The sequence below is a fragment of the Myotis davidii genome, unplaced genomic scaffold (assembly GCF_000327345.1).
Source record: "Myotis davidii unplaced genomic scaffold, ASM32734v1 scaffold44, whole genome shotgun sequence".
Lineage (NCBI taxonomy): Eukaryota > Metazoa > Chordata > Mammalia > Chiroptera > Vespertilionidae > Myotis > Myotis davidii.
Window position 1 is genome coordinate 9504225 of NW_006299705.1, and position 11570 is coordinate 9515794.

The window sequence follows — 11570 nt, forward strand, 5'->3', positions numbered from 1 at the left end:
GAGAATTAAAATTTGATGTGTTCAAGCTTCTTCCTTGAAAATTACATTTACACAATGGGATACTATGCTGCTGTAAAAAAGAAAGAACTCACCATTTGGAACAGCATGGATGGACCTGGATGGCATATGCTAAGCGAAATAAGCCAGTCAGAGAAAGATAAATATCACATGATCTCACTCATTTGTAGGATATAATGAACAACATAAACTGATGAACAAAAACAGGTCCAGAGGCATAGAAACATCAAAAAAGACTACTGAGCCCCAGAGAGAAGGCAGTGGAGGGTGGGAGGGGATGGTAAGAGATTAAACAAAGGACTTGTATGCATTCATATAAACATAACCAAAGGACACAGACAGTAGGGGGAGGGACATGTGCTGGGGGTTGGGGGGAACTGCATGGGAGAGGTCAATTTGGGAAAAACGAGATATATGTAATAATTTCAACAATAAAGAACTAAAAAAGAAATTTGATTTAACATGTTTTTTCTATATATATAATATCAATATGTTCTTATGAGACATCAAATGTTAATAATTAAAAACGTTTAGTCAGTGCATTGTTAAATATTTTAATTTGATTGGAATATTCCCTGAATAACTTTCTGCTTAATTTCCTTTATTGTGGTAATGAAAGGTATACTACTCAAGTGATCAGATATAGAAAGTTGTTTCTTTAGGTTCCCTCCTGAGGTGCCTGTGTTTGTTTTTATACCACCCTTAGGTGAGTTATCAGTTGGAATAATTGCAACCAACAAAACTTGCTCTCAAGACCATATATTATAACTCTAAGATTGTTTGTCCAAACCAGCCATAATCAAAAGAATACAGCAACATGGCCTATATCATAAATGGAGGGAGGGAAAAAAAAAATAAAGTAAAACAAACAAGGTGTAGAGACTAAAATGCATATCCTTAAGTCAATAGCATTAACTTAATTTACTTACAAAGTAAAAATAATCTTTTAAGTATTAATCTTCTGCCCCCCAAAAGTTTCTAATCACAGTAATTTTCTCTCTCTTATATATGGTTAAATTTTTACAATAAATGGCAATTATATCTGATTCTAAGGAAAAGAAAAACATCTATCCTATATAATAAAAGTCTAGGTGGTGTCATGTGCAATGTCATCCCAAGATGGCCACAAGATGGACAGCAGGGGAGGGCAGTTGTGGGCAATCGGGCCAGCAGGGGAGCAGTTAGACATCAATCAGGCTGGCAGGGGAGTGGTTAGGGCGCGATCAGGCTGGCAGGCAGAAGCGGTTAGGGGCAATCAGACAGGCAGGCAGGCGAGTGGTTGGGATTGTGAGAGGGATGTCCTGTGGGATCGGGCCTAAACTGGCAGTTGGACATCCCCCATGGGGTCCCAGATTGGAGAGGGTGCAGGCCGGGCACCTGGTCTCTAGCATCTTTATAAAAGTGCTATTACAAACAAGGTTATGATTAAATCTACTGGACTCTTTCTCTTAACAATGTTATTCAATATATGCTGATAACATCACAATTTATAAAGGCTGAACTAAATATTGTTGAACATATAGATTTCCATAATTAACCCTTTGACAATATATTATGATTATGGCATAAATTTTGCTTATCTTGTAGGGACAAATCACATATCCTTTTTGCATGGATCTTAGCTACTCTTTCTTGCAAACAACTCAGTCTGCAGTGAATTCAAGTTTATAGTCTTTGATACTATCATGAATGTGAGTGACTACTCTTAAAACAGAAATCCACATCACTCCAGTTTTAAAACTACCTCAATTTCAACAAAGAATTACTCTAGTTCTTAAGAATATCCCCCTTATTCCACTTAGATACTTTCCAGCAAAAACCCAGAATTCACATCTGAAACCATAAATCTTGTCATCTGAAGACTTTAGGGAAACTGTACAGTGCGAATTTAAATGAGCCAAATCTTTAAGTCTATTAAAATCTATATTCAAATTAATATAATATTCATATTTCTGGGAGTATAGATAATCAGTTATACAATGCATTTAACTAATAGTACCTGGTGGCATTCTTCCTCATGGGGCAGAGGACAGACATGTAACCCATCTTTCTTTCCTAGTTGGGAACTTATATCATTCACACCTTCGTTTATATGTTGCATTTTCAATTTTGTTTAAACTTTTTTTTCATTTCTCACAAGGCTTCTTTTTTATGCTTTATTATTTAGAAGTGTGTTGTTCAATTTCCAAATCTATGGAATTTTTCATCTAATTTTCTTTTATTGATCTCTAGTTTAATTCATAGTGTTTTGAGACTATATTCTGCATGGTTTCCATTTTTGAAAATTTCTTAAGGAGTTTTATGGCCCATAATTTGGTCTAGTTTGATTAATGTTTTATTGAATTTTAAGAAAGTGTGGATATTGCTCATCATGTCTTTATGTATTTTCTTAATCACTGAAAGAGAATTTGGAAGTCTATAAGCAAAAAGTGGTGGTCTATTTATGTTTGCAGTACATGCAGTATTTTAATGTACTTTACTGCTTTGTTCTTCAAGTGTAGTTATGTAAGAAATTGATTTCTCCATCATTATCATAATACTTCTCTTTACTTTTGATAATTTACCCTTTTCTAAAGTGTGCTTTGTGTGAACTTAATATACAGAATCCAGATTTCTGAGTGCCATTATTGTGGTACTAGAGGCCCAGTGCATGAATATTTGTGCACATGGGGGGTGGTCCCTCAGCCCAGACTGTGCCCTTTCACAGTCTGGGACCCTTGGGGGATGCCCACCTGCTGGTTTAGGCCTGCTCCCCAAGAACAGATGATCTAAAATAAATAATCATATCCTTGGGCAAGGATTTTTTCAAAAGGTAATGGTCACGTGAAAATTCACTGCTGGCGGGGTTGAGGGGATTGGGCACCATCATCTTGTGGCTATGGGCACTGCCATCTTGTGAGGGCATGATGATCAATTAGTGTATTACCTCTTTATTATATAGGATACCTTTCTCTATACTTTTGCTGTTTTGTAGTTTTTTAAATCCTTGTCTGAGGACATTTTTTTTCCCATTGATTTTTAGAGAGAGTGGAAGGAAGAGGGAGAGACAGAGAGAAACACCAATATGAGAGAGACACATTGATTGGTTGCCTCCCTTGAGCAACCCTGACCAGGGCCAGGAGCCTGCAGCCAAGGTCAGGGCTCTTGACTGGATCAGTCCACAGGCCAAAGCTCAACCCACCGAGTGAAGCCAGCCAGGGCTATCCTTTTGCTGTTTTTAAAGCAACTTTATCGAGACAGGAGTCGCCATCCCTAAACTTTTTAAAAAAAATACATGTTTTTATTGATTTTTAGAGAGAGGAAGGAAGAGGGATAGAGAGATGTAAATATCCATGAGAGAAATATCATCAATTAACTGCCTCCTCCACACCACCTACTGGGGATCGAGCCCACGACCCGGGCATATGCCCTGACCAGGAATTGAATGGTTGTCCTCTTGCTTCCTGGGTTGATGTTCAACCACTGAATCATGCCGAGTGGACGCCATCTCTTAACTTTTAACCCTGAATCTAAGGGGTTCATGAAAATTCACTGACTTCCAGTTGTACAGCTTCTGTTGATAAGGCTGGTAGTGACAGTTTCCAAGATCATTACATGACCAAAATGATACTGGAAGCATAACATTCTCTTTTTTTTTAATTTTTACTATTCCATTGGTTTGCTTTTTTTCCCATAAACAATTCCCTACTATCCTGAGGTTTCTATACTGTTGAACTGCTTTGCTTCTCCCTGGCATCCTTTCCCCCAGCCCCTCGCCACCCCCAATGGCTTTTAGATTTCAATTTTATATCCTGCTAAGTTACAATATTCTTTCCACTTCTTAAAAACATTTAATATTTTTGGAGGGTTAATTTTCTCTCTTCTCCCTCTTAGCAACTGAGAATTTTAAAATACCGATTTAAAACTGTAAATCCTTTACTGTCTTATTAACTGAAATTTTAAGAGGGGTAGAGAAAAATACTTGTATTCAATGTGTATTTGTATTCAATGTATAACTTTAGTAAAAAGTTACTATAAATGTGAAAAACTGGCACTGAGAGATAACATTCATTATATGAATAATGTGTGCTTTTTTTCTGTAAAATATCTCATTTCTAACGATATATTTCAAGAGAAATATGTATTATAATATGAAAAAATTAATTATCTAGTTTTTTTCTGTTTAGTAAGGTGTTATCTTACTAAATATGTTATTTGGTAATGTATTAGTAAAATGTTATTTACTATGATGTTACTAAAATTGTGTCTCATTTTTGCAGTGATACAAATTGTCCTGCTAAAGGTTTTGATAAAATATTTAGTCATGCATTTAAAATTATCCTAGACACAAGAGGTAAGAGAATATTATCTTTCTCTAGTGTTAATTCAGTACATATAATATTAACTCAACTTGCACAGCAACTCAGGGAAGATATACATACAACATAAAAGACTAAAGTAAGCCTTTTTAAAAGCATTTAACTTTCTTGCCTTCTGGTTTATCTTCTTGGTGTTGTCCTCCCCCAGCCTTGCCTTTTCCTTCTTTTCTATCCTTCTGCTCCCTTAAAAAAATCTAACAGACTTTACTCTTAAAACTTTGCTGATAAAACAAAGAAACCTTCGAGCAATGGGTTCTTAGTGATAAGTGTTTTAAAAAATCCAGTAGCTGCAATTTTTCTTCACTGTCAATACTCATGAAATTGCTGCAAAGAGGGCACTTGAAAGTTTATCTAGGATAAACATGTGATTTCAGAAGTTTTTCAGTTGTGTAGATAAGAGTTTTCTAATTTCTTAGAGTCGATATATGTTTTCCTGTGGGAATACATTTCATCTGTGATCATATAATAGAAATCTACACGAAAGTATATTGGAATTAGACACTTATAAGTTCTGTTTCTACACAAAATATGGCAAATTGGTATAAACTTAATGAGTGCTCTACACCACTGCCTTCATGGTATTGATATTCATTTACCAATACATCATGTATTCTAAAGTTAAGGTCTAGTATTATAAAAATGGCATTTATCAAGGTGAGTATATGGGTCTGTCAAAAATTGTTCAGCTCTGTTATTACTTTTATTCTTTTTTTTAAAAAATATATTTTATTGAGTTTTTACAGGGAGGAAGGGAGAGGTATAGAGAGTTAGAAACATCGATCAGCTGCCTCCTGCACATCTCCTACTGGGGACGTGCCGCAACCCAGGTACATGCCCTTGACCGGAATCGAACCTGGGACCTTTCAGTCCGCAGGCCGACGCTCTATCCACTGAGCCAAACCGGTTTCAGCTACTTTTATTCTTTTTTAATCTATCAATTTAACTTATCTGATTGTTAATCATATGTATTCTAAAAATAATTTTCACCTTCACATATAATCCTATATAATAAAAGGCTAATATGCAAATTGACCAAACGGCAGAACGGCTGGTCGCTATGATGCGCACTGACCAAAAGGAGAGAGCACTGCTCAGCCAGAAGCCATGCCCATGGCTGGTGAGAGGAGCAGCAGTGGTGGGAGCCTCTCCCACCTCCCAGGTAGTGCTAAGGGTGTCCAACTCTCGGCTTAGGCCTGCTCCCCAGGGACACCCCTGAGTGCACAAATTTGGTGCACCAGGCTTCCAGTACATTATAAAGAAACTCTAGGTTTTAAAAAACTACATTAGAAAAAGTTAGTATTTACTAAATGCTAACAGTGTTCTTAGAAATATTATTCCTTCTTAACAAATATCTTTTTTAATCCTCAAAAGAACCCTATATTTTGGTTATTGCTGTAATCTCTATTTACACTTGAAAAAAGAGTTTCCAGAGTTCATATGAACTGGCCAGGCTGATCTTTTAACAACAAAAGAACTTCACTTTCTCATAAAGAATTAGTGATTATCCCTCATAAAATAAAACATACATACATCCTATCTAATAAAAGAGAAACATGGAAGAAGGAATGAAGGAAGAAAAGAAGGAAGGAAGAAAGAAAGAAAGAAAGAAAGAAAGAAAGAAAGAAAGAAAGAAAGAAAGAAAGAAAGAAAGGAAGGAAGGAAGGTAGGAAGGAAGGAAGGAGCCATTGGGAGCTTCAGTCACCCCCAGCCTGAAAACAGCCCTCAGCCCCTCACCCAGACTGGCCAGGCACCCCAGTGGGGACCCCCCCCCTGATCCAGGACCCCCTTCAGGGCAAACCAGCCGGCACTCACCCATGCACCAGGCCTCTATCCTATATAGTGAAAGGGTAATATGCCTCCCAGCACCAGGATCAGCAGAGCTGTGAGGCCTCCCAGCATCGGGATCAGCGTGACAGGGGGCAGCACCCAAACCCCCTGATCGCCCTGCGGCTCTGTGTGTGACAGGGTGCGGTGCCCCAACCCCCTGATCGGCCCTGCTCTGTGTGTGACAGGGTGCGGTGCCCCCCCACCCCACGGGCCCTGCTCTGTGTGTGATAGGGTAGAGCCATAACCTCCCCATCGGCCCTGCACAAAGAAGCATAGTATTTTGAAACAGACAATAATTAAATATGAAAATATAGTATTTACAGTTCTTCTGGATTCTTTGAAAAGTGTAGCCATACCCTAATTATGTTTAATTCATTAATAGGAGTGTACAGATTTTCAAATAAAATGCTTATAAAAATGTTTGGGATACAAATATAAATATATTTTGAATAACAATGTAGAATGGTGTTCAATAATGGCACTTTTACTTTCTATTTCAAAATACTTGATTGATTATTTGTCAACCATAAATTTTAATAGTATTTTCCTAAAATGTTTGCATTTTAATAGTTGAACTATAACTGGAAAAGATATTAGGTAAAATAATTTAAAATAAATATCACTCCACTTTAAAATATATTTGGAAAAAGAAGTCTGATTCATAAACAGTGAGAGGTAGAGAACAAAGCTTTCACCCCCCCCCCTTATTTTTTTCTCATACATTTTAAGAAATTGATGTGTCTTTATTTTAGTTTTCTAGTGAATTTAGCAACAAACATATTGGACACAGTAAAGAGGGTAGGAAGAAAACAAACAAATAAACTAGTACAGTTTTTCCTATTTGGTGAAATTTCATTTGTTCATGCTAATTAAAAACCTTCCAGTAAAACAAATCCTGGCCATATAGATTGAATCCTTAGCCAACTTTTCCATTCAAGTTAACATTTTGTTGCATTAATAGACATATTTCAAAGCAGCATGTGAAAGTCAGCGTGGTTACCTAGCTCTATGAAAATTCACCTTCATTAAAAATATAATGGAACACTGTGGTGACTCTGAGGATAGGCCCCTCATATCTTAAATGCAAGAGAACATACTTGACTGAGGAACACAACTACTGTGCTCTAATATCTATCACTGTTTTACTTCCTACTGTAATTTAGTGATTGAGTATCATCAGGATATTTCGGCTTCTTCTTGGGAGGTGAGGGACTCTGTTGAAAGACATTGAGGACTACCTGATGATCTTGATAAACTTTCTTTACAAATCACTACAGATAAATATTTTCACCCAATTTCCCTTCCTTCTGTCCTCCTTTCTGTGTTCCCTTTCTCTTTCATCTTTTACTCAGATCAACATCATCATGGTCTGACAGCGTCCCTTGCCCTTTTGCCCCCTCCTCATTTCCCTTCTCATTTTCTTTCAGTTGTGTTTGTGTTTGCCGGGACCCATACACTAACAAAATCATTAAGTTTGTATGTTTGTATGTGTATGTGTGTGAAAAATATATGTAAAATTTATTTTTAAAATAAATTTTTATTGATTTCATGAAGAGAGAGATAGAAACATTGATTATGGTCCTGAACCAATACTCTGTTTATACTGAGGAACAACTAAATTTTTGGGAGGTCAAAAGTTATGCGTGGATTTTTTTACTTCATGAGGGTTAGTTCCCCAACCCCTTTGCTGCTCAAGGGTCAATTTCCATTCAATACAGCAATAAAATGCTCATGCTACTGCTTTACAGTGTGACAAGAAACAACTTTTCCTTGTTCTGTGGTCTTTAGGCCATATCTCCCTGGTGTAAAGGTGAATTTAAAAGAAAGGTGAAATTTCCTGAGGGATTACCAACTATAGACAGACAGATTACATTAGCTTCTCAAATAGCTTATCTCTTTATTTCTTACATTAAACCTGCTACAAAGAAATTAATATTTTTATAGTAGACCAGAACAGTTTTTTAATATACCAGTTATGAGACTAAGCTAGTGAGCCAAACTAGCTAGTGATATTTTCCTACATTCTTAACGGCCTCAGTAGTTACCTAATCCACATATATTATTGTACTTGACCTATTTCCTTTAACATATTAATTTTAGTTAAAATAAGCAAATATGTTGTGCCAAAACAATAAGATTACATTCACAAAGGTAAAAGTTATACATGCTGCTCTTATTGAATTCTTCCTTGGGTACAAGCAGTAATGGTAATAAATACAGTAAGTACTCAAAAAGTTTAAATTTCACTCAGACCAAACCCTTAATTGTCTCCTTTATCAAAATAGTAAATAATGGCAGTAAAGTTAAAATTGCTTAGTGATATTCTTTAAAAAACTAAGCTACCTTCTCCATATTTTAGTTTTGAGTAGAAATAATTGTAAGCAGCAAATTTGGACCCCTTGATTTATAAAACAACATTCTAGGAAAGAAACAAAGAAACTAGAATCTGTCAATGGTAAGAGATGAAACTTACATGACAGTGAAGAAAATAATGATAGGCAATATATTATCCATGAAATACCCATGATAGAAAATAAAACAAAACAAAAAAAACCAGGAGTCAATATTCACTTATTCAATTCTGCACATACAAAATAACATCTTCGTTTTGGTTCAAATAATTTAGTACAATTCTTTCTAATACATCTATATTCTTATTTGTTTACTTTAACTTTAGCTGAATTTAACAAATTTTCATAAAAACATTACAATGTTTTCATAATCTGGCTATATAATAAAACTCAATAAAAATTTAAAAGGTAAAGAACTTTAGAAATAACCAGTAGCCTAAACTAACCTGCATCTATATAATAAAAGCCTAAGCGATCATTATGGTGGGACAACCAGAATGACAGGTCGCTATGATACACACTGATCACCAGGGGGCAGATGATCAACACAGGAGCTGCCCCCTGGTGGTCAGTGCACACCTACAGGGAGAGCACTGCTCAGCCAGAAGCCGGGCTCATGGCAGGCGAGCGCAGTGGCGGTGGCGGGAGCCTCTCCCACCTCCAAGGCAGCACTAAGGAGGTAAGGAGCAGCAAGCCGAGGGGTATGGAGCAGCGAGCAGGCAGGTGATAAGGAGTGAGGGGTCCCGGACTCCGAGAGGGCACAGGCCAGGCTGAGGGACTCCCCCGTCCCCAGTGCACAAATTTCATGCACCGGGCCTCTAATATTAAGTAAGAGTAGAAAAATGTGTAAACACATCCACTAATATACATTTGGCATACAAGTATAAACTTAATTAATTTTTAAATACGTATTAAATCAAGATATATTTAATGACCCAAGAACAAGTCAACTCTAGTTATTACTTAATATGTAGTTAACCCTTGGCCTCTAATTGACTATATTTCTTTCTTAAATTGTATATGTCAAGTGTTATTTAGTAAAAATGCTGATGAAGTACAGCTAGATTTATTAATAAGGTTAAGGGTGAATATTTTCAGAAATATGTAGATGTTCTATACCCAAAGCCCATGCACTGTTTTAAAATACATTAAAACTTTTTTAACATTCATTATTTATATAGAACTCACCAAAATGTAAAAAAAGGGAAAACTGTAAGACATAAAGCCTTTTTATGAAAACATTGTAATTTATTTTTCAGATACTTGTTAGTGAAAATAAAAGCCATTGATTTCTATATGTTGATTTTATATCCTGCAAGTTTACTAAATTCATTGAAAAACTAATATAATATAGCAAACTTTGCTGGCAATGCCCAAAGATTCTGACCCTTTTGATGAATGCAAAGAACTGATATATCTGTATTTTTACTTTATTTAGGATTTCATAAATAAAAAGGTGTCAATTCTTAGGTATGGGAAATATACTAATTTAAACCAGATAGTTCATTATACATTCTTCACATTACACTGCCAAGTTTATCTGTTGTCTGTTTCAGGTCATTGGGTTTCTCAAAAAAATGCTTTTTGTTGAAGAGGAAAGACAGAACTTAAACATTTTTTAAAGAAAACACACACACAAAAAAAACACTGTGTCCTAATAAAATAAAATAAAATAAAATCTTTGTTTTCTGCTTGAGGCGATCTTCTTTCTTTAGAAGCCAAATGGGTACTTTCAGCATTTTGTTGAAGGTATTTTCCAAAATTGCTACACAGATACCCACTGACAAGAATGAGCATTTGGCAAAACAAGCATCAAAGAGCTTGTCCATGCCCCAGAAAAATTCCAGGGATCATGAAAAGACCAAAGGAGGTTTAGGGGAGAAAATAAACCAACAATCAATTCAATTGGATGCACCTGCAACATTTATTCTTTTTTAAAAATGTGTCTTTTTAAAGAGTCTATTCTGCTTATGCTTAAACATTTTCCATTTTATTTCTATTATATCAATTTTCCAAAGAGCCTTATTAATTATTCCTATTAACAAATCTATGTAATGCTACATTTTATAAATGTTCTATAAGCCCTAGTAATATTACAAAATAATTTTTAAGGCTAGACTTAGAGATTAGATATCATTTTGAAAAGTGCATAGCAGAAATCTGATTTATAAGGTTGTGTGAAATTTAATCTAATGTGTGAAATTATAGAAACGATATAAAGTCTAAATATAAATAGATTTTGAATGTCACTCTTCCCATGCGACCTGTATCTAACACTATCAGCCTGTATAATTGTACCAAAGCTCTTTTAAAAGCCTGTTTCTGTATATGCACATGTGATATGTCACAGCCATCTTCATTAAAAATCATTAATGTTGTTTGTCAATATATAAATAAAACTCCTTTTAGCTGGAAAATACACTAAGTAGCCAGATTATTATGACCAGCTGACGTTTGTAAGCAAATTAGCTATAATTTCGCATTGAAGGTACTAGAGGGCCAGACCATTATAAATAGGGAAGCAGGTTGTTTACCACAACCATAGAAGTGATTTTTTTCTGAAGATATGGGTAAACAACACGATTTAACAACCTTTGAACGTGGGACGATTGTTGGTTCTGGGAGCCATGGAGCGAGTATCAGCAAAACAGCCGAAGGCCTGTTCAAACACCTTTGCTGTCTGCAGTTACCAACCTCTCCAATTCGCACAGCAACACAAGGATTGGACAGTCGAGCATTGGATAAAAGTCATGTGGTCTGATGAATCACATTTCCAGTTGCATCATGCAGATGGCAGAGTGAGAATTTGGCGGAAACAGCAGGAAAACATGCACCCCACATGCATGAGTACAATCCTTCAAGCTGGTGGGGGCAGTGTAATGGTTTGGGGCATGTTTTCCTGGCATGATTTGGGCCCTTTAATTCGTGTGGAACAACATCTGAAGAGCACAACATACCTAAGTATCATTGCTGGTCAAGTGCTGGGGTCCAATCCCAGCAGGTCCAGGGACGCCCC